Below are 4983 nucleotides of genomic sequence, written 5' to 3' on the forward strand. Positions count from 1 at the left end.
AAATTACAACATGGTGTAAACTTTGTTGAATCCATGTTGTAAAAACATTAGTATGAAGATAAATAATTAAAAAAGTAAGTGTTTTAATTAATGTTCCAGACAGAAACGCAGCAATTTATCTTCAGATATAGAAATAAAAATCCATAATGATGTTATTGAAAATGTCTATTCACAAAAATTGCTTGGTGTAGAAATTGCTAAAAACTTAGACTGGAATGTGCAAGAAAGCAAAATTTGTAGTAAGGATTATCTCCTAAAAATTTCATTTAAAAAAAATTAAAGGTGTATTTGCCAACACACGTGAGACTGTTACAACCTGTAAAATCATGTGTAACTGCTACATTGTTGCGTAAAGTGAGCTGCGCAGACGTGGCTTTTGACACAGTACCTCACAGTGAATGGAAACACTCGAATGATCAGATATACGTCACAACAGTGCAATACGAAGGTCATTCAAAGAACCAAATCGAATGTCGGTGATGTATAACCTCAGTCTGGTCATCGGCTAATAATCAATCAGATGACTCACTTCAAACAATGAGCTAATAATAATCTACAAATGTACACACAAAGACAAAATGTATTTAGGGTATGGAAGTTGACTTTTTTTCATAATCGCTGACCATACACATCCCGTTTAAAAAATCAATCAACAGGTTGTTTAACAACACAATCGTCTGGGAATTTTCTTAAAACAAAAAGTCATCAACAAATGATATTTTTTGGAAAAAAAATAAATGATAAACATGAAAAAAGGGGGACAATCAAAAACACATGGCGTAGAAAACTCACAAACAAATGAAATAAATAAAACTGATCAGACCTAAAAAGAAACGGAACGATCAGTAATGGACAGGACACTGTTTTCGTCCTATGGGTGAGGGAGAATAAGTCAAAGTAAGACACAGACGTTATCCTAAAAATCTCCAAATATGAACAATGTAGTACCTTTGAATTGGAAGATAGCCAATGCATTTTCTCTCTTTGTCAGTGTAAAACTACTAAATCCGATTTAGATTTTATTCGGTGAATTTGTGTGTGTTATGTTTCGTAATTCAATAAATAATTCAATTAATTGAACAAGTAAACTATTTACAATTTGATTTAATACATCAAAGTGATTGAAAATATTCCGGACACCAATTGCCCCAATGGAGCCTTTGATTTTATGGTTGCGTCACTTTCGAGGTTGTAAGAAAAACAGACGCTCTGAATCCAATACATGTATTTTACACCAGTTAAGGATGGAATCATTTCTCATGTACAAATAAAAAAAAAGAAAAAAATGAAGGTAGTATATTGTCTGTTATGTACATTCTTGAAAAAACGAACAATATCTGTTCCTGCAGAAGACAAATTAAAACACAAGTTTTCCTATTAAAAGCCTTTCTGTGAATGATATTTACTACAAAATATGAACAAAATAGATGTCATACAATTATCATATCAGTGAACATTTTAGCATCTTGTCTTCAAGTCATAAACCGTAATTTCTTATTATTTGTAGCCTATCCAATAGCAACTTCTTAAGTTTGTCCCTACGACGTCAAAATCTCTCTTGTTGTTTAATTTTTAAGAAATTGTTTTCAGCAATGTTCAGTTTAGACCAGAAGCGAGCTAAAATGTAGCCAGTACAAATTTTAATTTAAGAAGATACTGACAGCTATCATCAATAACAAGATCTCCTGGTTCCAAAGCTGAAAACCCATTTTCGCATACACTGTTATGCTATCTCATACATATAAAAGAAATTTTACAAAGTTGAAGTGAATAATTCCATTTATCAGTACCATTAATTTTATAGTGTTGTTTAGATTTCAATCAATCTTAAAAATTTTACGGCATCTTAATCAAGCCTGATTGTGTTCATAGTTTTTTGTATGCACGCATTTGTAAAATGGAAGCCGCTTTCACCCTGGAATCCCTTTTAAAATCTTGATCCGCCACAGTATTAAGTTGGATGCAGTGATTTACGAAATTTGCCGACTTCTTACAAAGGCGTTTTAGAACTGATTAAAAAAAAATGAATTTTCAGTTTGTGTTATTCAATCATTTTTTTCCGAGGCCTAACAAAAATTATTTGAGTTTACCGTCCCAAATTTAGACCATACCCTTTAGGTTTCTTCATCAAAGTTAAATGTTTCTCCTTTGAGATCAATATAAAAATACAAATGCTCTTTTAAGTTGATGTTACAAACATGTATTGATTCAGAGTTATTTTTTTTCTGATCAGAAAAATGTACGTGTCAAGTTCGTAAATATTTAGTATAATTGGCTTTCGATTCAATAAAGTATTATTTGTTGATGAAATAATTCATTCAAAAATCCTTTCACAAACGATTGTGTATTACACTAAACATTAGGAAAATACATGGAATACATGTTTTAATTGCTGCCTCGAAAGAAATTTTATGTTGTTTTTCAAACTTACTTTGTTGATTTTTTTAAACGGGTATGTATATATTTCAGCGATTGGGTAAATTTAAACTAAAGGTCATTTCCCTACCCTAAAATACATTTTGTCATTTGTTTACAGTAGAATATAATTAGGTCATTAATTCACTGAACTGATAATGTGCTTAAACTGAGTAATCTGATTGGATGTAAGCCGATGACCAGATGGACATAGGACATATCCAAACTTTGATTGTATTCGTTGTGCATGTTTGTGACGTGTAACTACATGTAATGATCTTTGGATAGTTCCATTCATTGTGAAGTACGATTTCAGATACCACGTCTGTGCAGCTCACGTCACGCAACAATGCAACGGTCACACATAATTTTTACAGGTTGTATTTTACAACTCTTACTTTTTACCTTATATAGATTATTGTAGTACAGTTTGGGGTGTGTTTCAAAACAAGACGCTGAAACAATTATAGAGCCGCAAAAAAAAAAGAGTCGCTAGAATTATATTAGATTGTGATTATTCTGTATCATCTTCGTTTATATTTTCTTTACTTAAATGGTTATCATTTCTTGATCAAGTAAATTTACAAAAATCTATATCAATGTACAAAATTGTTCATGGATTATTTCAAAACTATTAACTGTTGCAAAATCATTGTCAACCTTACAGTTTAAGGTCTTCATCAACCAATGGTATATTATTACCTTCACCTATTGTAAATTTTTATGAAATATTTTTCCATTTCTTTGCTGTTAAAATATTCTATACATTTAGATTTATTTACGAAATTGTTTTCCACAATTTACTTACTTACTTGCCGTCCCCTTTAATGATACGAACCAGAATACCAATCAATGCTCAAACCACCCGTCCTACGGCCCAGTCAGCGATACAACCCACGCCGAGAGACACTCAGCTTTACGCCTACACACACGCAAATCCCACAGCTAACTTCTACCACAAATTGCCACTATAAAATCTACCAACATTTCATGGAGACGTTCTCACTTACTTTCCGTGAATCATTTAAGATCACGGTACACCTAAATCCAGTATTAAAAACGTTTAAGTTCAGGGACTAAATCCCAAGTACAACACGATGGCGCCATGTGTATTGTGAGACTATCCCCTACCTGTGCCTACTACGAGCAAGCTATTATATTATTGAAAAAGCTATGGACAAGTACAAACCATTGTCAACGCGTTTATGCAGAAACTCTTTGAATTATCAACCAAGTTGCATACGTCGCACAGCCTTAGACAAATTTATGACAAAATTGAATAAAGTGATTATGGATTTTAATTAATTACCAGATTCAATTTTCGTTTTTAATAGATTTTCCATACTATGGACATTCAGTACAATTTTTCATATGAGGAAACACTTTGTGAACTTTTATTCAGTTTATTAACTTTAAATCAAATAGTTTTGCATTTATTTTTCGCGCCCCAGTGTCATGATAAGCTCAATCAGTAACATTGTCAAACGTCACTAACGGAAGTCGACCGTTAACGTAACATTGTATTCGTTTTTTAAACAAATAAAACCCAGTGGTCTCTTTTTCTACACCAACGAAGTAATAGCCCAACCATCCAACTATTTCCCTTAACCATGTGTTTCTTTGCCAGCAGCATCCGTCATATTGCAAGCGAGTATAATCCGGTAATAGTCAAGCCACAATCATTAAACTCCCCGAAACGAGTCACAAAGAAGTCCCGTCAAAAACTATCCACATTCGAGCAAAATAATTCAAATTTATCCTTGTATACCTACGTAAAATACCCTTATTCCCCTTTATATACTCGTAAAAAAATATTCGACACTTTTAAAATAAGATTTATCTATAATTGTAGTGACTACAAAAAAATGAACACAAATAATTGTTAGAGACTGTAGAGAATCACTATGTCTATTTTCTTATGTTTGGCGTTTGATAAACTGAAATGTTAGGAAAGGAAAGTTTCAGGGAATCATCCCTCTGTAATGCAAACTTTCCTAACCTTCATTTAAACAGTCTAGCAGGGGTCGCTTGTAACTTTTCTATTTAAGATATTGCATTACAGATTGATGATTCCCAGAAACTTTCCCAACATTCAGTTGAATTGTCTAGCAGGTGTCACGTTTAATTTTCCCATTTAAGAAATTGCATTACAGACTAACGATTCACTGAAACTGCTCAATACTCCAGTTAAACAGTCAAGTAGGGGTCGCGTTTAACTCTCTATTTTCATAGTCAATAACAAATAGAATGTTCTGATACTGAGAATCAAAATTCGTTGTAATCAAAATTCAAAAAGGTGCACTAAAGTGTAACGGACGAACGCAAAACCTAATTATTATATATCACCCGCATAAAAACGGATATAATATAAATATAAACTTATAAGATCCAATTGAAGCATGCAATTTATAAGCAATTGATTGATTGATTGATTGTAGGGGTTTAACGCCCGAGCAAAATATAAACAGAACTTATAGTTGCGTCTGCATCGCTGCAAATGTAAGTTAACAAATAACACAAATATTATAAGGCACCAGCCTGGCTTGAATGAAATTATCTAAATGCTAA

This window comes from Perna viridis, chromosome 3, assembly GCF_037379345.1.
Source record: "Perna viridis isolate PV_CMFRI_1.1 ecotype Kerala chromosome 3, ASM3737934v1, whole genome shotgun sequence".
Classification (NCBI taxonomy): domain Eukaryota; kingdom Metazoa; phylum Mollusca; class Bivalvia; order Mytilida; family Mytilidae; genus Perna; species Perna viridis.